At 40.0% G+C, this 24,212-nt stretch overlaps 1 protein-coding gene across 1 annotated transcript in view; it reads right to left on the reverse strand.

Annotated features, from left to right (window-relative positions):
• Positions 1–24,212, reverse strand: part of LOC140739190 (phospholipid-transporting ATPase VB-like) — a 293,630-nt gene that overhangs the window by 253,552 nt on the left and 15,866 nt on the right. The gene's annotated exons all lie outside the window — the stretch shown is intronic.

Consider the following 24,212-nt stretch of genomic DNA (forward strand, 5'->3'; position numbering starts at 1 on the left):
TGAAAATTAAAGGTATCTTAGATCTGAAATACATTTGGAAGGACAGACAGTGTCCAGACAAATCTAGGATCCAAAGCCAGTTACATAATTATGTACAACTATTCAGTACATCACACACAATAAAATTTGCAGCTGCTGGAAATCTCAGCAACACACACTACTAAGGTTCTACTGATATCTTTTATAAACCTTCTGACTCTCACAGCTGCCTGAACTATACCTCTTCCCACACTGTCACTTGTAAAAATGCCATCCACTTCTCTCAGTTTCTCTATCTTCACCACATCTCTCAGGATTTAGCTTTTCATTTCAGAACTAATAAGACGTCCTCCTTCTTCAAAGAAAGGGGCTTTCCTTACTCAACCATCAATGCTGCCCTCACCCACGTCTATTCCATTTCCTGCCTGTCTGCTCTCACCCCATCAGGGATGGGGTTCCACTGTCCTCACCTACCACCCTACTGGCCTCCGCATCCAGAACGTAATTCTCCATAACCTCCACCATCTCCAATGGTGGAGATCCTACCATCACATTTTTTTTCCTTCTCCCCAACTTTCTGCTTCCTACGTGACTCCCTTGTCCATTCCCCACTGATCCCCCTCCTGGAACTTATCCTTGCCCCTTACACCTCCTCCCTCACTGCCATTCAGGGCCCTAAACAAACCTTCCAGGTGAGTTGGCACTTCACCTGTGAGTCTGTTGGGGTCATCTACTGTATTTGGTGCTCCCAGTTTGGTCTCCTGTATATTGGTGAAGCCTGATGTAGATTAGGAGACAACTTCGCCGAGCTCCTTGATTCTGTCTGCCGGAAAAGGCGGGATCTACTGGAACCACCCATTTCAATTCCACTTCCCATTCCAACATGTCAGGCCATGGCTTCCTCTGTTGCTGCGACAAGGCCACACTCAGGTTGGAGGAACAACTCTTTATATCTGCATAACCTCCAACCTGACAGCGTTAACATCGATTTCTCAACCCCTTCTCTATTCCCATTTCCCTCTCTCACCTTTCTCCTTACCTGCACCTCCCCTCCCCTTCTTTCCATAGTCTCCCACCCTCTGTCAGATTCTCCCTTCTCCAGCCTGTTTATCTCTTTCACCAATCAACTTCCTAGCTCTTTACTTCACACCTTCCCTTCTCTCGCTTACCTATCAATTCCCACCTTGTATTTCTTTCTCCCCCCTCCCCTTGCTCTGACTTTTCATTCCCCACCCCACTCGCTGCTGAAGGGTCTGGGCCTGGAACATCAACTGGTTACTCTTTTCCATAGATGCTGCCTATCTGCCTGCCTGCAGATCATCACATTCCTCTCTGACTTCCCAGTAACCCAACACTCCCTCACATATCCATGAGCATTACTTACCCCTCCCCCCCCACACACACACACTCATCATCTACTCCTGAAGGATATTTATAGCAGGCAACTACCTTACAAAATATTGTGTCTTTGGGATACAAAAACATCAGAGGCGGTCCTGTATGACACTCTCACAGCGCCAACAACCTGGATTTAATTCTCGCCATTGTCTGCAAGGTTGTGAAGCCAGCTTGTCAGTCAATATCGCAGTAGACTGCTGGGGTTGCCTGAAACTCCCCTGATCGAGTGGGGTTCCTCCCACGTTCCACAGACGTATGATTTAGTAGATTATTTTGTCACATGGGTACAATTGAGTGGCGCGGGCTCTTAGGGCCTACACCGTGCTGCATGTCTAAATTGAGTAAAATTAATCCAAGCCCAACACGACCATGATTGGAGAACAGAACTGAACCCGAGTCTCTGGAGGGCAAGAGTTACATGCTCGAACGTAAGGCGCATAGAAATGTGTAAAACATGCAAATAAAGTACCCCGTAAGGTGAGAAAAGCTCTTGCTCTGGGACTGCAAACGCCCCGCGCCGATCATTCAGGCTGTTGTTGATAATGCGCCGGCATTTGACAGCTTGAGCCTCAGTAAACAACCTGTCTTTTGTAAAAGACGCTCAGGTTGAGTTTGGTGTAATGCTGGCAAGACCCACAGCGAAAGGGGCCAAGGGTAGCAGTGACTTTGACAGGTAGCAGCTGATGCACCATCAATTTTCACCACAGCAGCATTCCTTTGCCAGCCAGAAGCACCTCACAGATATTAATTGCCATCTGTCACATCAGCCGGAGAATGAAACATTGCACTCCAGGAGGTTGAACAAACCGAGCCTGTCAGTCAGCCTCGCCCACGACTGGTGCCTACTGCAACCTAGATCGTTGTCGTTCACCTTGCTTATGATGTTCTTTGCATACCCACTACTTTTAAACCACATCCACTTCTTGGCGGCGCTGCCTTGTTCTCCAACCCCCTGATAGTACCTCTGTCGTTTTTTAGTACTTTTTCTTGCACCATTCCTTCTTGCGTCTGTCGTTTTATTTCTTGTGTTCATTTCCGCGTGTATTGTAAGGCTCGCAGAGAATTTCAATGCACTCTGCTGGATATGACAGTAATTAAACTACACCTTCCGAAATCAGTTTTGTGAAAACTCGAGGCCACATGTCGGGAGAGGACCCTCGTGGAGCCTCTTAAGTCCTCGTTTACTAAAGTAACCTTTATTTGGACTGAGGCGCCTTTAAAAACCAACAGATAAAAACTCTTTTTCCCTGTTTCCTTATTCCATGTTGAGAGGGTTAACTCCAAAGACCTGTTAAATTTTATTAATTCAGTTAGAACTTGCCTCATTACCGTGTGCTAATGTTGTTAACAGCCGTGCTAATTGCCGATACGCCTGACCTGGTCAGGGCACCCGAGTCCGGCGACCAGGCTCGAAAAGCAGCAGCACATCATTGAAACCGCATACCAATCGCGCTTCATTTAATCTTCCGACCGATGACTGGGGGGGGGGGGGGGGGGGGTTGAAGGTTTGATTTGTGCCAGAGGAATTTCAAAAAAGTACCATTTTTCATTTGGTATTTCAGACACATCCTTACACACCCCGGGACTGCTGAGATCACCAACATCGGAAATTGCAAACACTATTGCAAAGTGTGAAGTATGAAGGCCAGCTGTGAATGTTTATCCCCCGCCCTCAGAAGGGAAGAGAAATTAACCACGTTGACATTAATAGCCAAGACGCGAAAATCATTATTGTTATAACCTTTAAAAACATCACTGTGATTCAAAAGCTAATCTGTCATAAAATATTGATTAGAATGAACTGCCAATAAAAATATCATTGTAGTCTTGATAATCAGCAATTTGCTTTGGGGTTGCTTATATAAGCCATCTGTGTGATCCAAGAACCTCTTGAAAACCTGCGTTTCCTGCACATGTTCTAGAAACGTGGCTTTATTGTGGGATTTATAAATGTTGTGTTTCATACAGAAAGCTATTCTGTAAACTCAGTCTGAAAGAAATTGATCAAGCCATTACCCCTAATGGACCACAGTCTCCTCCTATCAGATTATGAAAATTAAATTAAATCAACGCCCAGAAATTTAAACAGGAATATTAATTTAATGTTATTAATCTCTCCCTGTTCTACCAGAGTGCCAATAAAATCTCCAACAGAGGGTGCTGTTGTCAACCTCATCAATATCAGTTTTGAAAAAAATGCAGTGTTATATAAATTACAGTGAACATTCAAAATAATGGAACAGCAGATAATCCGAAGGTGAGGAAACAGGAAAGTGACTAGTGCATCAAGCAGTGTATAATGAAGTTCTGTGCATTTGAACAATGTCCTTCCTATGAGGTAAGCAGAAAATGACCGTACTTTAAGTGTAGTCTAACCAAGTTTTATAGACCTGCAAACATTACCTGCTGAACTCACTCAATCATCCAACTACTGAAGGTTAACACACCATATAGTTTGTTAATCACTCTATCAACCTGCACTGCAACTTTTGAAGGATCTGTGGACATGGACCCCCAAAGTTCCTCAGTTCTTCCACACTACTAAGAATCCTGCCATTAATCTTGTACTTAGCCTTCAAGTTTGATGACCTTACAAAGTATTTTAGATTGAACTTTTCAGTCCACTTTTCCAGATTAAACTTCTCAGTCTAGTTCTACATCCTATGTCTTATTGTAACCTATGACAAGCTTCTACACTATCCATAACTCCACCAACCTTCATATCAGCTGCATCTAGCCCCTCCTTCCAGTTTCCCATCCAAATCATTTATAAAAAAAAATCACAAAAAGCAGCGGTCTCAGATCAGATCCCTGTGGAACATCACTGGTCATTGACCTCCAAGCAGAACATGCTCCATCTGCTACTACATTTTGCCTTCTGTGAGCAAACCAACTTTGAATCCATGCAGCCAAGTCTCCCAGCTCCCACGTTTCATGACTTTCTGAATAAACCTCCCATGGGGAACTTTGTCAAGTGCCCACTGAAGTCCATATACACAACATACACTGCTCTGCCTTCATCAATATGATGTCACTTCCTCAAGGGATTTGGTGAGGCTCATGAGCCATGGCCTGCTCCTCACAAAACCATGTTGACTATCCCTAATCAGGCCATGCCTCTCCAAATGCTCGTAAGTCCTGTCCTGACGTTTGCCTACCACTGATATAAGACTTACTGGTTTATAATTCCCATGGATATCTCTTATTACTTTTCTTGAATAAAGTTATAACATTTGCCACCCTCCAATCTTTTGATACTATTCCTATGGCGAGTGGGATGCAAAGATAATCACCAAGAGCATAGCAATCTCTTTGCTCGCTTCCCACACTAATCAGGATATATCCCAAGTGGCCCTGGGGACTCAACTATCAGAATGTTCTCTGAAAGTTCCTGCACATCCTCTTTCTTAATGCCAACTTGCCCCAGCACATTAGCCTGTTCTAAGTTGCCCTCACATTCGTCAAGGTCCAATTCCAGGTACTTCCAGTAACATTTACATTATACCGCCTCGTTTGCCCAGAAGTACACTGGTAAGCAATGTTCTTGAACTAATTAACATTTCAAGATTTGCCTCTAATATCAAATTGTTGCAGACTTCTGTTCCGTCTTAGCCAGCTCCAGAATACGGCCACCTTGCTGTTCTGATGCCGAGTAAAAAGATTACATTTAATGGACAGATTGCATTAGAGAAAAATGAATGACAATATAAAATCTGCTAGCTGAAAAAGATGAATAAAAATTACACTTTGATTAGATCAGTGGTGTCACAACTCTTATGTTTCATAACTCCAAAACAAAATTAAATCAAAAGAAAAACACAAAGAAAGTGGCAGAAGTGTATGCTTCATTGCTTTAGTGAGGTGCGCACTTTTGACACGGTCGTATAATGATGTATGCCGTTCACGTACTTTTACATATAACCTGTAAAGATTTATTTAAGCAAAGAATATTACTGAAATACACAACAACAGCAACAACCATCTTACACTCAGCATCAGTAAGATCAAGGAATTAAAGGAAGTCAAGGGGATGCACATTCATGTTCTTATTCAGGGATCGGAATTTGGAAAGGATGAGCAGTTTCAAGTTCCTGGGTGTCAACATCTCTGAAGATCTTTCCTGGGTCCATTATATTAATCCAGTTACAAAGGAGGCACAACGGTGGCTATATCTTATTAGGAGTTTCAGGTGACCTGGTGTGTCACCAAAGACATTCTCAGATTTCTGCAAGTGTACCTTGGAGACCATTTAACTGGTTGTATCGCTGTCTGGTTTGGAGGGGCCACTGCACAGGATTGGAGAAAGCTCCATAAAGTTGCAAATTCATCCAGCTCCATCATGGGCAATAGCCTCCCCAGCATCAAGGACAAGGACACCTTCAAAAGGTGATGCTTCAAAAAGGTGGCACTCATCATTAAGGCCACCCATTCACCCAGGACATACCCTCTTCTTGGTGCTACCATCAAGGAAAAGGTACAGTCATCTGAAGCCACACATTCAACACTTCAGGAACATTCATTCCCTCCATCAGATTTCTAAATGTGCAATGAATCCATGAATACTACCTCAGTATCCCACCCCCCCTTTTTTTGCACTACTTATTTAATTTTTTATATATATACTTATTGCAATTTAGAGTTTTTATAGTTTTTTTTGTATTGCAATGTACTGCTGCCACAAAATACAAATTTCATGACATGTGCCTATGGTATAAAACCTGATTCTGATCAACAGTTAATGATAAATGTGGCCTTTAAATAGTCTCATACTTGCAGAAAAACTACTTCTTGTGAATTGCTCTCCTGTGAGTTTTCATTGTTTCCAATTTCCCTACAATTCAGTCAAAGCTACAGAGGTTACATTTCATTGGGGAATCTTATGGCAACAGAACAATGCTTTACAGAAAAAGATCACGCTGAGTTAAAGAGCTGACAACATGGACTGTTGCTAAACCATTACAAGCAGCTACCTGGACCATCTGTCTGGATCATTGCCTTGATATATAACTTACCTGGAGCTGTTAAGTCAATAGATAATTTGAGAAACAAATAGAGAAAGAGAATTCATCTTAATTCCAGAAACATACAAATTTCAATCTTACCCACTAAAATGGACTATATACTACAGAAGCTGTTGCGGTTGTTAAATTGTAGCATTGATCAGTTCACTTTAGGACAGGCAGACAACCATATCCTTTTAAAAAAAAAACATTTAAAAGGTTTGCAAAAATGCACATTGCAGTGCTTGAGTCAGTAATTGATTGCGATACATCTTGGATGCGATAGCCAAAGGGCTTGTTTCCATGCTGCACAGATCTCTAGACTCTAGTTATACAGTACTAGGGCAAGCAAGCAAGTACATACTGTGGGCACATTTTACAATCCATTCATCTGATGGAGTGATTATAGACAATAGACAATAGGTGCAGAAGTAGACCATTCGGCCCTTCGAGCCTGCACCGCCATTCTGAGATCATGGCTGATCATCTACTATCAATACCCAGTTCCTGCCTTATCCCCATATCCCCTATCCATAAGATACCTATCTAGCTCCTTCTTGAAAGCATCCAGAGAATTGGCCTCCACTACCTTCCGAGGCAGTGCATTCCAGACCCCCACAACTCTCTGGGAGAAGAAGTTTTTCATTAACTCTGTCCTAAATGACCTACCCCTTATTCTCAAACCATGCCCTCTGGTACTGGACTCTCCCAGCATCTGGAACATATTTCCTGCCTCTATCTTGTCCAATCCCTTAATAATCTTATATGTTGTAATCAGATCCCCTCTCAATCTCCTTAATTTCCAGCGTGTACAAGCCCAGTCTCTCTAACCTCTCTGCGTAAGACAGTCCGGACATCCCAGGAATTAACCTTGTGAATCTACGCTGCACTTCCTCTACAGCCAGGATGTCCTTCCTTAACCCTGGAGACCAAAACTGTACACAATACTCCAGGTGTGGTCTCACCAGGGCCCTATACAACTGCAAAAGGATTTCCTTGCTCTTGTACTCAATTCCCTTTGTAATGAAGGCCAACATTCTATTAGCCTTCTTCACTGCCTGCTGCACTTGCTCATTCACCTTCAGTGACTGATGAACAAGGACTCCTAGATCTCTTTGTATTTCTCCCTTACCTAACTCTACACCGTTCAGATAATAATCTGCCTTCCTGTTCTTACTCCCAAAGTGAATAACCTCACACTTATTCACATTAAACGTCATCTGCCAAGTATCTGCCCACTCACTCAGCCTATCCAAGTCACCCTGAATTCTCCTAACATCCTCATCACATGTCACACTGCCACCCAGCTTAGTATCATCAGCAAACTTGATGTTATTCTCAATGCCTTCAGCTAAATCGTTGATGTAAATTGTAAACAGCTGTGGTCCCAATACCAAGCCCTGTGGCACCCCACTAGTCACCACCTGCCATTCCGAGAAACACCCATTCACCGCTACCCTTTTGCTTTCTATCTGCCAGCCAGTTTTCTATCCATGTCAATATCTTCCCCCCAATGCCATGAGCACTGATTTTACCCACCAATCTCCTATGTGGGACCTTATCAAATGCCTTCTGAAAATCAAGGTACACTACATCCGCTGGATCTCCCTCGTCTAACTTCCTGGTTACATCCTCGAAAAACTCCAATAGATTAGTCAAGCATGATTTGCCCTTGGTAAATCCATTCTGGCATGGCCCAATCCTATCACTGCTATCTAGATATGCCACTATTTCATCTTTAATAATGGACTCTAGCATCTTCCCCACTACTGATGTTAGGCTGACAGGACGATAGTTCTCTGTTTTCTCCCTCCCTCCTTTCTTAAAAAGTGGGATAACATTAGCCATTCTCCAATCCTCAGGAACTGATCCTGAATCTAAGGAACATTGGAAAATGATTACCAATACATCCACAATTTCCAGGGCCACCTCCTTTAGTACCCTAGGATGCAGACCATCTGGACCTGGGGAATTGTCAGCCTTCAGTCCCATTAGTCTACTCATCACCGTTTCCTTCCTAATGTCAATCTGTTTCATTTCCTCTGTTACCCTATGTCCTTGGCCCATCCATACATCTAGGAGATTGCTTGTGTCTTCCCTAGTGAAGACAGATCTAAAGTACTTATTAAATTCTTCTGCCATTTCTCTGTTTCCCATAACAATTTCACCCAATCCATTCTTCAAGGGCCCAACATTGTTCTTAACTATCTTCTTTCTCTTCACATACCTAAAAAAGCTTTTGCTATCCTCTTTTATATTCCTGGCTAGCTTGCATTCGTACTCCATTTTTTCTCCCCGCATTGCCTTTTTAGTTAAGTTCTGTTGTTCCTTAAAAATTTCCCAATCATCTGTCCTCCCACTCACCTTAGCTCTGTCATACTTCCTTTTTTTCAATGCTATGCAATCTCTGACTTCCTTTGTCAACCACTGTGGCCCCTTTCCCCCCTTTGAATCCTTCCTTCTCCCGGGGATGAACTGATTTTGCACCTTGTGCATTATTCCTAAGAATACCTGCCATTGCTGTTCCACTGTCTTTTCTGCTAGGATATCCATCCAGTTAACTTTGGCTAGCTTCTCCCTCATGGCTCCATAGTCTCCTTTGTTCAACTGCAACACTGACACCTCCGATCTGCCCTTATTCTTCTCAAATTACAGATAAAAACTTATCATATTATGGTCACTACCTCCTAATGGCTCCTTTACTTCAAGATCACTTATCAAATCCTGTTCATTACACATTTTACTCCTGTGGTGAACTACATATACCTGTCTGGACACGCCCTCCCCGCTGACTGCTCCTGTGGCTCCTCCCACGGACCCTGGTATAAAGGCGATTGGAGGCACAGCCCCGGTCTCAGTCTCCAGGATGTTGTGTGGTGGTCACTTGCTGCTTGTTCTTTCTTCCAGCCAATAAAAGCCTATATCTCACCTCACATCTCCGAGAGTTATTGATGGTGCATCAACTCCCATCAGTTTTTTTCCTTCCATTGCACCAGCTCCATTCTACTCGCATCATCATCCCACTCCATCCCAGTTATACTCTGTGTATATTCACCAGAGTGGTGTCAAAACTGCAGAAAGATTTAAGGATCATACTTTAAAAATGTACTTTTAAATCTCATTTCAGCCTTGTGTCACAATATGTCAAAACTATATTTCAATTCACCATGTCAATTGTGAATTTTAGTGGATTAACATGTTATTGTGCAAAAGACTTTTTAAATTACATCACCAAGTGCAAGGGTGCAGACTGCAAATAGTAGAAGGTGTCCAATTCAGCCCTTGTTTCTGAATGGTGGCATGAAGCAGAACTGTCTTGTCTTAGCCAAGTGCTTCTCCTTTTCTTCTTTCACAAGTCTCAGCCACAAAACTAATATTTTTGCTATAAACCACCTTGCTCTAAAAGTCTTTCAATTGAAGATGTTTTTAAAAAAAATAAAACCTGGAATTGACCAAGCCAAACATTGTAATTTCAATATTGAACTATTAAACTATGGAACTCAATGGGATACTTCAAATGCTTAGCATTTTTAAAGAGATTAATGTGCAATGAAATAAACAAAATTAAACATATTTGGGAGTAAATTGTATTTACTGAGCTCATACTGTAATGGAGAAGCTGATGTTTACACTCAATATTTAAACTGTTTAAAACAGGCAGAACAAAAATCAAGGTGATATAAAATGGACCTGTATGATTTCAAACAGGCATAAATTATGAAAACAGAAACTCCTGGAAATACTCAGCAGGTCAGACAGCAAGCAAGCATAGGAGAGAAACAATTAACCTTTCAAGTTACATTGAATATGAAGGCTCCTGGACCTGAAATATTAGCCACTTCTCTTCTTCTCTTTCCCTAAATGCAATCTGATCCATTGATTTTTTTTTTTGTTTTTCAAGAATGTTCTGAAATGAGTACTGCTTATTTTCTTCCAAAGATGCTGCCGGACCTGCTTAGTTCCTCCACAACTTGCCTGTTGCTCTATATACCAGCATCTGTAGTCTTTTGTCTCTTCTGTGTAACTTCTCGCGAATAAAGTCTTACATACAAAGAACCCAAGCACATGGGTGTATCAGGATGATACAGTGTCAGGCAGGATAAACTGTCAAGAGCTGACAGAAAAGAGGTACAATTATTGCCTCTGGTATAACAAATAGTGGTTGAACTTGAACAGAAGTATGTGACACTATTGGTTTTATGTATACAAGAGCTCATGACTTGTACCTCAGGGAGTAGATCTCCCAGGAGTACCAGAGAGGTCATCTTCTCAAGGGAGCACAAGACCTCAGTTTAAATGTTGTTGCAAAATACTCCACAATAAGAATGTGCCGTCAGCGTCAGCATTTATTACGCATCTCCAAAGATCCTGAACTGAAGTAACTATTAAGATCAAAGATGTTGTTATAGACTTGAAGCTAGACAAGGAGGATAGTTTCCTTTCACTGAAAGGGAAGTGGTGTTAATAATTATCTTACTTCATGGTATCTTTAATGACACTGGATTTCAAAAATTTATCGAATTACTGAAATTTAAATTCCCTGGACAACATGGTGGGATTTGATCTCCTTGTTCTAGATAAATGGTTCAGCCTACTGGATACTAATTCAGTAATTCACTAGACACCACAATCTTGGTTTATCCAGAACTGGTTCTCTTGATTTGCATTAAAGTAAATCAATGGCTTTTGTAAATTAAATTAGCATTCAGTATAGCAAAAGTTTAAGCTTCACTTAATGAATAAACCATGGTGGGTCTCATCATCAAGAACGAGTCAGCTTACAGAGAGGAGGTGCAGTGGCTAACGGACTGGTGCAGAGCCAACAACCTGTCTCTTAATGTGAACAAAACAAAAGAGATGGTTGTTGACTTCAGGAGGGCACGGAGCGACCACTCCCCACTGAACATCGATGGCTCCTCGGTAGAGATCGTAAGGAGCACCAGATTTCTTGGTGTTCACCTGATGGAGAATCTCACCTGGTCCCTCAACACCCACTCCATAGCAAAGAAAGCCCAACAGTGTCTCTACTTTTTGCGAAGGCTGAGGAAAGTCCATCTCCCACCCTCCATCCTCATCACATTCTACAGGGGTTGTATTGAGAGCATCCTGAGCAGCTGCATCACTACCTGGTTCGGAAATTGCACCATCTCGGATCGCAAGATTCTGTAGCAGATAGTGAGGTCTGCCGAGGAGATTATCGGGGTCTCTCTTCCCGTCATCACGGACATTTACACTACACACTGCATCCGCAAAGGAAACGGCATTATGAAGGACCCATGCACCCCTCATACAATCTCTTCTCCCTCCTGATGTCTGGGAAAAGGCTCCGAAGCATTCAGGCTCTCACGACCAGACTATGTAACAGTTTCTTCCCCCAGGCTATCAGGCTCCTCAATACCCGAAGCCTGGACTGACAACTTGCCCTATTGTTCTGTTTATTATTTATCGTAATGCCTGCACTGTTTTTGTGCACTTTATGCAGTCCAGTGTAGGTCTGTAGTCTAGTGTAGCTCTCTCTGTGTTGTTTTTTTTAAATGTAGTTCAGTCTAGTTTTTGTACTGTTTCATGTAACACCATGGTCCTGAAAAGCGTTGTCTCATTTTTACTATGTACTGTACCAGCAGTTATGGTCGAAATGACAATAAAGTGACTTGACTTGACTTGCAACCATATTGTCTTTGAAACAGCTGTATGCTACCATTATGACACATGTGTGCACTGTTTGCAAAGCCTTTCCAGCCTTTGAAGGTCTGCCCCAAATATCTCCTGTAATGTAATAGAGATTACTCAGGTTTGTAGATGGGTTAGACTGACACTGCCTAGAACAGATTCTACTATTAAGATTACAAAGAAATAGAAGCAGACGTATTCAGTTTTTGAAGACTGCTCTGCTTTTCAACAAAATCATGATTGACCTTCAACCTTAATACATCTTTATTTCTTTTGAATCCTCTAATATATAAAAAAACTAATATTCCATTTTGAAGTAACTTATTGACGGTCTCCAATCTTCTAGGACAGAAAATGCAAAATATTCATTATTCTATGAGTGAAAGATGTAGGACAAAAATGTGCTAAATCACTTTATTATTATTGTCACATATACCAAAGAACAGTGAAAAGACTTTACTGCATACGGTACCGACAGATGAATTCATTAGTGTGTTATGCGCTTATTACAAGTTTGAAGTTGATTTACAGTTTGAGACTCCACAGCCAAGGAAACATTTCCACTGTATCTCCATCTTCTCTCCTCATCCCCAATCACTATTTCAAACCCCATCCCCACCCCCATCACTCCAATCAACAGATTTCCCTTGTCCGGCTCTCTAAGAACATTGTATATTTCAGTCAAGTCATTTCTCATTCTTCCAAACTCTAAAGAGGTCTGGTTGCTCACTTTCTCCTGACAACCTGTTAACCCAGCAACCATTTTGTTAAATCTTTGGTACATTCCCTACATACCAAGTAGGTCTTTTTAACTTTAAGATCTGAGAAATAATGATCAAACAAGTCTCAACTGTGCCTGCTCACAGCAATTACCATAAAATATGATATTAAAGTCACATTTCAAAGGGCTGTTGATTCCCACATCGAGGCTATGGAATTCCTGTCACACTTCATTTTCATCCACTTTCATGGAGAATAAAATCAATCAGAACAAATCTTCAAATGAATCCATAACCAGTAATGTGTATCTTTCCCATTAAGAACCCTAGTCTGCCCCATATAGTTTCCATCAACCCTTTTTATCACTGTATCTCCTTTCATTCTTTGTCATATATGCCTGCTCCTGCAGTAAAGTGTTCCTTTTGAAAATAAATGGTTTCAATCTTTTTCTGTATGTGCAACCCGGAACAAACATAGTGACACATCTCTTCTTGGGCCCTGAAATATTTATCAGATTGTTTTCTTTCCAGCTATATCAATTGTATGGGTTGGAGGTAGATCATAACATTGGAACTTTGTCCAGATCATCCAAGTTCAAAACTGCTTCTTGTTCTTATTCTGATGAATTTCTGGAATGCTTTCACTTTATTCTTTAACTTACAAGCTATCTTTTTGTAAAATCTGAATGTGTTACTGCAAGTTCATCTGTCCCAGCACTGTATTCATTCCAGAATTGATGGGGAGAGTTTAAACTAATTTAGCAGGGCGATTGGGAAACTGAGCAATACTGCTGAGGATGGAGCAGTTGGTAAACAAGAAGAGGCACCGTGTAGTGAAACTGTCAGGAAAGACAAACAGATGATAGAGCAAAACTTCAGTCTGTGGGATAAATTGCCATGCAACAAGGGGACAAAATCATAAAGGGTGAATACACAATTGAAGGTGTTGTATTTGAATGTGTGCAGTATACATCATAAGGTAGATTAGTTGTAGCGCAGTTAGAGATTGGCAGTTATGATATTATGGGCATCACTGAGTTGTGCCTAAAAGAAGATTATAGTTGGGAGCTTAACATGCAAAGATACACATCATATCGAAAGACAGACAGATATGTAGAATGAGCGGGGCAGCTCCGTTGGTAAAAAAAAATGAAATCAAATGTGGCCATTACAGAGACTTGGATGGCTCAGGGGCAGGAATGGTTACTTAAAAGTCCCAGGATTTAGATGTATCAGAAAGGACAAGGAAGGGGGCAAAAGAGGTGGGGGATTGCCAATGCTGATGAGAGATAGGAGGAAGTCAAGGAGCAATTGTCTACTGAGTCTCTGTGTATGGAAATTAGAAACAGGAAGGGATCAGTAATTCTACTGGGTGTTTTTTATAGACCATCCAATATAACAGGGACATCAAGGAGCAGATAGGGAGACAGATTCTGGAAAGTTGTAACAATAACAGGGTTGTTGTGATGGGAGATTTTAATTTCCCAAATATTGATTGGCATCTCCCTAGAGCAAGGGGTTTAGATGGGTGGAGTTTGTAAGGTGTGTTCAGGAAGGTTTCCTGCCTCAACATGTAGATAAGGCTGCAAGAGGAGAGGCTGTACTTGATCTGGTATTGGGAAATGAACCTGGTCAGGTGTCAGGTCTCTCAGTGGGAGAGCATTTTGGAGATAGTGATCACAATTCTATCTCCTTTACCATAGCATTGGAGAGGGATAGGAACAGAAAAGATAGGAAAGCATTTAATTGGAGAAAGGGGAAATATGAAGCAGGAACTTGGAAGCATAAATTGGGAGCAGATGTTCTCAGGGAAATGTACGGCAGAAATGTGGCAAATGTTCAGGGGATATTTGCGTGGCATTCTGCATAGGTGTGTTCTAATCAGACAGGGAGAGGATGGTAGGGTACAGGGACCATGGTGTACAAAGGCTGTTGACAATCTAGTGTAAAAGAAAAAAAAAGCTTATGAAAGTTTCAAAAAACTAGATAATGATAGAGATCTAGAAGATATAAGCCGAGCAGGAAAGAGCTTAAGAATGAAATTAGGGGAGCCAGAATATAAAAGCAAGGATGTAATTTTGAGGCTTTATAAGCTACTGGTGTGGTCTCACTTGGAGTACTGAGAGCAGTATTGGGCGTCTTATCTAAGAAAGAATGTGCTGAGGTTCATGAAATGATTCCAGGAATGAAAGTGTACCATATGAACAGCTCTCAGCCTGTACTCACTGGAGTTTAGAAGAATAAGGGAAGGATCTCATTGAGACCTATAAAGTGTTGAAGGGCCTCAGTAGAGTGGTTGTATAAAGGATGTTTCCAATAGCAGGGGAGTCCAGGACCAGAGAGCACTAACTCAAAATAGACGGCTGTCCATTCAGAATGGAGATGAGGAGGAACTTCTTTAGCCAGATGGTGGTGATTCTGTGGAATTCACTGCCACAGACGGCGTGGAGGTCAAGTTATTAGGAGTATTTGAGGTGGAAGTCGATAGGTTCTTAATAAGTCAGGGAATGAGAAGTTATGGGAAGAAAGAAAATGGAGTTGAAAGGGAAATGTATCAGCCATGATCAAATGGTGAAGCAGACTTGATGGATATGTGGTACCACACCGGCCTTTTATATATTGGTGAGACCCGACGCAGACTGGGAGACCGTTTCGCTGAACACCTACGCTCGGTCCGCCAGAAAAAGCAGGATCTCCCAGTGGCCACACATTTTAATTCCACCTCCCATTCCCATTCTGATATGTCTATCCATGGCCTCCTCTATTGTCAAAATAATCCAAACTCAGGTTGGAGAAACAACACCTTATATACTGGTTGGGTAGCCTCCAACCTGATGGCATGAACATTGACTTCTCTAACTTCCGTTAATGCCCCTCCTCCCCTTCTTACCCCATCCCTGACATATTTAGTTGTTTGCCTGTTCTCCATCTCCCTCTGGTGCTCCCCCCCCCCTTTCTCCTGAGGCCTCCCGTCCCATGATCCTTTCCCTTCTCCAGCTCTGTATCACTTTTGCCAATCACCTTTCCAGTTCTTAGCTTCATCCCACCCCCTCCGGTCTTCTCCTATCATTTTGCATTTCCCCCTCCCCCCACTACTTTCAAATCTCTTACTATCTTTCCTTTCGGTTAGTCCTGACGAAACGTCGACAGCGCTTCTCCCTGTAGATGCTGCCTGGCCTGCTGTGTTCCACCAGCATTTTGTGTGTGTTGTTGTTTGAATTTCCAGCATCTGCGGATTTCCTCGTGTCTTCTCCCTGTCAGGTCACTACCTTCTCAGCATCTCTTTTCATTTAGAATTTATGATTTTAGTAATTAACACCCAGAATTCTTCTCAGCACAATAATTCCCACATTTCATTGTTTTTAAAGAACATTCTCCACAGCCTCATGCTGGGTATGATGCTTATTTGCTATGGAAACTCTGAGTGCTTTTAAACAGTGTCATTGTGGTCTGTCCCACTGGAGAATTCACTCTTGCAGTACATGGGTAAAATGTATAAAGTCCAAGGCAATAATCTATAGATTGGAAAAGTTACCATTGCACTGGTATACAAGTCACCCATTACCCTCCCTCTTTCAAAGATTTTCTAGAAAAATACACTTGTATCTTGGACTTTATGTTAATTTATTAATCTAACAATAGAAATCCAGCTGCAACACTATTTTTATAGGAATAACAAATTACATGTCACTCTTCTCTGATACAAACAAAATCAGCACCGTTACCAAAATGTCAATAATTTTACAATTTTTAAAATGTTTGAGTTTTAACTAAATCTAAAAATCAGCATTAACACAAGACTATCAGAAATGGTAATACACCTCTGTATCATTGGCAGCTGAACATAAATTTCAATGCCATTGCAGTCCAGCGTTCAGACACTAAGGAACTACTTCTAGAGTTATAAAAGGTTTTGATGCCTAAAAATGGGGAATTTAACTAATGGAGGATTCAAACTGGGAGAGAAGTCATGAAGTTTTTGGAGCTGCTAATGTAGTACAATAACACATCTGAGAGCTGAACTATGAACAACAGTGGTCTATTGTTGTCTGTATGGAGTTTGCATATTCTCCATGTGATTGTTTTGGGTGCTTCAATTTCCCTCACTTCCCAAAGCCATGTGGATTGGTAGGTTAAATGGAGACTTTAATTGTTTTTTGTGTATAGCTCACCGGCAGAAACTAAATTGATGGGAACATGGGTAGAATAGAATGAAGTTAGTGTAATTAGATGTTTGATAGCCAGCACAAAAAAACCTGGGCTAAACAACCCATTTCATGCAGTACAACACAAGCCCACAACTCAGGTTCCTGTGGATCAGGCTATAAATGTACTAACTCCAAATTATACAGATCAGAACACCAACACAGTATTTGAAGCAATATCTGCAAAGTTCCCACCTTTGAACGCAATTCAGTGACTTGTTACTGGAAAGTGTGTAGGAAGACCCGACAAGGTACACCCTTCCTGGTTAGATGGCTTGTAGATAGATAGATAGATAGATAGATACTTTATTCATCCCCATGGGGAAATACAACATTTTTTTTTGGTATTTTTGTTGGTATTCAACATTTGGTCCAATCAACAGTCTAAACGTACTCTGAAGGGAAAATTTCTTTTAAAGTTCAAATTGTAAGTTCCTGAACATGGCTAAATGTCAAAGTTAGTAACAGAGCCTTTACAGCATGGGAGATGGTCATTGAGTAAAATGAGCCCACTTATAATTCACCTCTTGGGTCTCAGTGTTTGGATTAGCAACTCACGTTGGCCAGTGTGGTAGGGTAACTACAAAGTACACCGGTAAAATCAAAGTAATCTATGAAACATTGGTGCAGTTTGACTAATTCTATTTGCTCTCAATTTGAATGTTGATGCTGTAAAGTCATATATTATGCAACTATAAATAACCTAGAGGCCATTATTTTATGATGAGTGAGATCTTTTTTATGTCAAATTGGGATAACTCATAATATTACCAATGATAAAATGTGTTTATTAGTGAAAAATATGGTATGCATATAGACTTGTTGGGTAAATCACTGGGCAACATACATTCAAGACAATATCTTCAAGGGTTAGGATGGTAGCTAATGAATGGAATTTATTTAACCGATTAAGACCTCAATAAAGAGTTTTTTTTCCGGTGACGTCATCGTCGAGAATGGCAGCTTAAGTCACTAGCTCCTCTGGAAAAATGCGTTTTAAGCCCCATTAGCCCATCAAATATAATATTTTTCAAAAAATATTTGAACTGAAAGGAGGGGCAAGAATGGGGAGAAGAATTGGAAATTAAATCAGCTACACTGCGGAGCCTGCGTCCGAGAGGAGTGCAGCGAGCGGCTCTCCTTCCCGACCGCGTGCTAGCGAGGCGGCCGCTGGGCCTCGTTCAGATGAAGCGGCGAATATCTTTGAAATCCTGAAAGAGATAAGGGAGTTCTGGAAAGAAATAGAGCAGCAGCTCCGTGATATTAAGGCAGAGCTCGCCAGCGTTAATCAAAAAATAGCAGTGGCAGAGACTTGCATTGCGAAGGTGGAAGATCGCGTTCAAAACGTGGAACGGATACTGAGCAAGACAATAAAAATAATACATCATCAAGAAGGTAAACTGCTTGACCTGGAGGGAAGATCATGGCGGAAAAATATCAGAATCTACAACGTTCCCGAAGGAGTAGAGGATCCGTCTATGACGGAGTTTGTTGGAAAGTTACTGTGGGACTCGCTGGATCTTCCCCCGGCTATGAAGCTGGAAGTCGAAAGAGCCCACCGCGCGTTAGTCCCAAAACCTACCCAGGATAGAAAGCCACGCTCAATAATAATTAAATTCCTTCGGTACAGCACCAAGGTGGAGATTCTACAAAGGGCCTGGGGTAAGAAGAGAGTGTTTTTAGAGGATAAATTAATATATTTTGACCAAGATTACCCCCCTGCAGTCCTCCAGAAATGCAAAGAATACTCCGAAGTAAAGCGAGTATTAAAGCAAAATAAGATTAGATTTCAAACTCCGTACCCTGCTAAACTTCGAGTGTTTTATGACAACGGGACATGGTTGTGCCAGACAATGGAAGAGGCGACTACAGACATGAAGGCCAGAGGTTTGCCCGTCAGCATGACCAAAACGAAAGAAAGCCTGGCTGAGGAATTGTCCCGCTCGGCTTGGGAAATAGTGCGAGAAACGAGAAGGCAGGAGATGGGAGGAGACCGAGAGAAACATATCTGGAAGAGAACGGGAGTTTCCCAAAGACAGTCCTCACCCCCTTCAGAAGAGCCATAAGGTTTGGCTAACTTTAAAAATGTTGAGAAGCTAAACAGAAGCAAAAGTACACGGTGATATACCCATCTCGAGAAAAACTTATTATAATGTGGATTTTATATTACTTAGTTGTTATTCTTTATTTGCTCACTTATTCCTTTTTCCCCACCAAAATGAGAATATATATATATATATATGTGCATATATGTGTATGTGTAATGTGTGTGTGTGTGTGTGTGTATATGTATGCATATATTTATATATTTTTGTGTGTGAGTGCATATAAGTATATAAAGGAGTACACAGGGAAATCTTTTCTGTGTAATGGATTTGTTCACTGACTTTTATGAATACTGCAATGGGGTACTTACAAGTAGGAGGGGGTTATCCCCCACAGCTAGACATTTCCTCCAGCTCAACGCAGGGTCATTTACTAGAGACGTCAGCCTTGGAATCACACGTTCATTGCCATTTTTGTTATTATTTGAGTTTCTTGGTTCTTATTTGTTCAGGGAGTAGATCGATTAAGTTTTATTCTAATTTCAATGATACATTGACAGATAAATACAGATGGCTAAGGACAAGGTAAAATTCATTTCTTTTAATGTAAATGGACTATTAAATCCAATCAACCATAAGAGAATTTTATCCAAAATGAAAAAAAAGAACAAGCCCATGTAGTATATTTACAGGAAACTCATTTAAGTGATAATGAGCATAAAAAAACTAAAGAGAATGGGTTTCACTAATCTGTTTTTCTTCTCATATAAATCAGGACATAGGAGAGGAGTTGCTATTCTTATCTCAAGTAAACTAAATTTTGAAAAAATATTCAAAATGGGAGATAAAGAAGACAGATATATTCTGGTAAGGGGTAATATAGACGGCAATTCAGTTACTCTATTGAATATATACGCAGCCTCGGGAAATGATATTGGTTTCTTTCAGAAAATTACTGATATTATGGTAACGGAAACAGAAGGTCTCCTGATATGTGGGGGAGACTTAAATTTACAATTACAACCAAACTTAGACTCTTCCAATAGAAAAACCTATGAAACAAAATCTTTACATAAGAAAGTCAATACACTTTTTGAGGATGTTGGTTTAATTGATATATGGAGGGACCTTTTCCCTGACAGAAGGGATTACACTCATTATTCTGCTCCACATTCTGTATATACAAGAACAGACTATTTCATAACATTTGGAAAAGACAAAGACAAAATAAACACCTGTGGAATTGGGACAATAGATGTAAGTGACCATGCACCTATATATTTATCTGTTGATTTTGACCTACAACCAAAGAATACTATTTGGAAACTAAATTCAAGTCTACTCAATGATCCATACTTTAAGGAACAAATTAAAAATGAAATTGGTCTCTACTTAGAATTTAATGATAATGGAGAGGTTTCACCTCCCATTTTATGGGATACTCTGAAGGCGGTCTTAAGAGGGAAAATTATAGCGATATCTTCATATAAGAAAAAAAAAGGAATAAAACATTAGAGGAATTACAAAATAGGCTGAAGGAACTAGAGAAAAAACACAAATTGAATTTGGCACGGGATACATTAGGGGAAATTAAAAGAATTAGGAATGAAATAAATAATTTGGCTACGCAAGAAATCAGGAAAAACTTAATGTTTCTGAAACAGAGACATTACGAAAGTGGATCGAAATCACTGAAAATACTGGCATGGAAACTGAAAAAAAAGATAGCAGAAAATACAATTCATAGAATTAGGGACCCAAGAACGAAAGTGATAAAAAAATAAGCTAAGTGAAATTCAAGAAGCTTTTGAAGTGTTTTACAAAATGCTATATTCCAAAGTTTCAGGGGGAACTCTTGAATTCTCTAGAGTTACCCACTTTAAGCGAAGAACAAAATAGAAGGATGACTGCTGACATAACTGAAGTTGAATTAAAAGCTGCAATTAGTAGGCTTAAATTAAGCAAGTCACCAGGATCAGATGGGTATACGGCAGAGTGGTACAAAGAATTTAAAAATGAGTTAATTCCTGTTTTACTCCCCACTCTGAACTGGGCTCTAAAAAAGGCACAAATGCCACCCAGTTGAAAGGAAGCGATAATCTCAGCTATACCAAAAGAAGGCAAGGATAAAATAGAATGCGGGTAGACCAGTATCCATTCTTAATGTAGACCAGTATCCATTCTTAATGTAGATTATAGATTATTTACCTCCATCATGGCCAAACAATTAGAGGAGTTTCTATCCATACTGATACGTAATGATCAGACAGGTTTTATACGACAACGCCAGACTGAAGACAATATACGAAGGACACTTCACATTATGGATCATATACAAAAAAATAAAATCGAAGCAATAGTGATAAGCGTGGACACTGAAAAAGCATTTGATTCGGTTAATTGGAATTTTCTTTATAGAGTTTTATATAGATTTGGTTTCCAAGACACAATTATTAAAACTATACAGATACTATATGACAATCCTACTGCTAGGATTAAAATCAATGGATATTTATCAAATAGTCTTACCCTAGAAAGGGGCACGAGACAGGGTTGTGAATGGTCACCACTACTCTTCATGCTATATCTGGAACCATTAGCTCAATACATCAGACAAAATGAAGATATCAGGGGAATTACTATTAAAGGGACAGAGCATAAATTGGTTTGTTATGCGGATGACATTTTGATCTATCTAGGGCAACCAACATACTCTTTACCTAAATTGATGCAATCCTTTGAACAATATGGTCAATTATCAGGATGCAAGATCAACAGATAAAATCCAATTACTTTCATATTACTATAGCCCAGCAAGAGAAATTGAAAGTCAATACCCTTGGGCATGACACACAGAGTCTATCAAATATTTGGGCATCATTATGCCAAAAGTTTTGGCAAAATTATCAGAATGTAATTATCAGCCTTTATATAAAAAAATTAAGGAAGATGTGGCAAGATGGAGCCTGATTCCTTTTCTCAGTCTCAGTTCAAGGATTGAGTCTATTAAAATGAATATACTGCCCAGACTGTTATATCTCTTTCAGACCCTACCAATAGAGATTAATCAAAATCAATTCAATGAATGGAAAAAATGCTATCAAGGTATATTTGGCAGGGTAAAAGGCCTAGAATTCATCTCAAAACTTTGCAATTAGCAAAGGAAAAGGGGGGATGGGGCTTGCCTTCTCTTAGAGATTATTATTTTGCAGCACAGTTGAGAGCTGTGATATGTTGGTGCAACCCATCATATGACGCTCAATGGGAAAACATTGAGGAGCGGGTACTTCCCATCCCCATACAAGCAATTTTGGCTGATAACAACCTGCAAAGGTACATAAATACTATTGATAACCCATGGCTGAAATTGACTCTTAAAATATGGAAAACTACTATAAAAGAATATAATCTAGAGGGAGATATTGCAATTCTTAAATGGTGTGCATATGACTCTGATTTTACACCAAATAAATTGGATGCTAGATTTAAGGACTGGACAGCTAAAGGAATAACAGTTCTTTGCAACATAATGAAAGAAGGAACACTGTTCAGTTTTGAAATGCTTAAGGAGAAATACTTATTAGAAAAACAAGATTTTTAATCGGTATTTACAGATGCGACAATATGTTAATAAGATGCTTAAAAATGTAACCAAGGCAAATACGTGCTTGATAGAGCTCTTTAGAAAAGCATTTAATTCAGATAATGGTAGTAGAATCATTTCAAGCATGTATAAGGGGTTGTTAAATCTTAAAACACATTCGACCTCATACATTAAAACAAAATGGGAGAAGGAAGGAGGGATAATTATATCTGAGGAAGAATGGACAACAATATGGAGATATCAATGGAAGTGTACCAATTCACAGAAATGGAAGGATTTTGGATGGAAAAACTTGATAAGATATTTTATTACACCCTCTCGGAAATCCCATTATGATAGTAACCTCCCTGTTTGCTGGAGAAATTGTGGAAATCAAAATGTAAATCATTACCATATTTTTTGGGACTGCCCTGTTATCAAAAACTATTGCAGGGGGATGCACAATGCCCTACAATACATCTTTAAATGTGAAATACCATTGGAGATTAAGACCATATATTTTGGATATATACCTCAAGAATGGTTGAAAAGAGATGAATATTTAATGAATCTACTGTTGGTGGCTGATAAAAAGACTCTTACTAGGAAATGGTTATCACAGGAGAGCCCAACTTTAAATACATGGATGGAAATTACAATGGACATTTACAAAATGGAGAAGATAACAGCATCTGTTAATCATAAGCTGGAACAATTTGATTCATACTGGAAAAAATAGTTTAACTACATAATGCCTCATAGGCCTGATTTTATTCTCACAAATCAATGAATCTGTTGTAAAAAAAATCACTCCCTACTTGTACATAGTTCTTTCCTTTTGCTTGTTTTTTCTTTCCACTCTTTTCTATAAGTGTATACCCAAGATAAATACTTTGTGGAGATTTTGTGATATATATGATTATATGATATATATGTACAATGTCTGAAATACATCTTATGGAAATGTTTGTTTGATGAACTTCAATAAAAAAATAAATTACAAAAAAGATCTCAATAAAGCAACCGCTTCTAGAGAGAAAGAAAACGTACAAACCAAGAAAAATTATTCATAAAAAAGGAACGAGAGTTCAGCAAGTGACATTCTATATCTGCCCAGCATGTTCAAGGATTCATTCTCCTGCCTGAAATGCAGCAAAAGAACAGAGTCATCTTAAAATTCTCCACTCACCGCAGCTTTAGAGAGATACAAGGATTCCCCATTTGAAAATAATCAGTGATATATCATTTTATCTTTACAAACAACCAACACTGAGGACCACAGTTTAGCAACACTATGACCATTTTGATCATTTTGTATTTTAATTGTGTTCTTTCTTGTAAAAATTTTTCTTGTGAACGGTGCTTATATGATGCTCTATGCCTGTGATACTGCTGCACCCAAGTCTTCCCAATTGCACCCATGCACATATTTGCGTTGGACAAACTCGACCTACTATATGATACCACTTGACAGTGTTTACAAACACATATCTACAGACTAACCCTTCTCTCTACCCATATCAGCAAAAGGATTTCACTATCACACCCACAGACAGCAAAACTTGAAGGTCAAGATCTAGTATCTCGGCTGTGCTCATTCTTTTATACTGTGA

This window comes from Hemitrygon akajei, chromosome 15, assembly GCF_048418815.1.
Source record: "Hemitrygon akajei chromosome 15, sHemAka1.3, whole genome shotgun sequence".
NCBI classification, from domain to species: Eukaryota; Metazoa; Chordata; class Chondrichthyes; order Myliobatiformes; family Dasyatidae; genus Hemitrygon; species Hemitrygon akajei.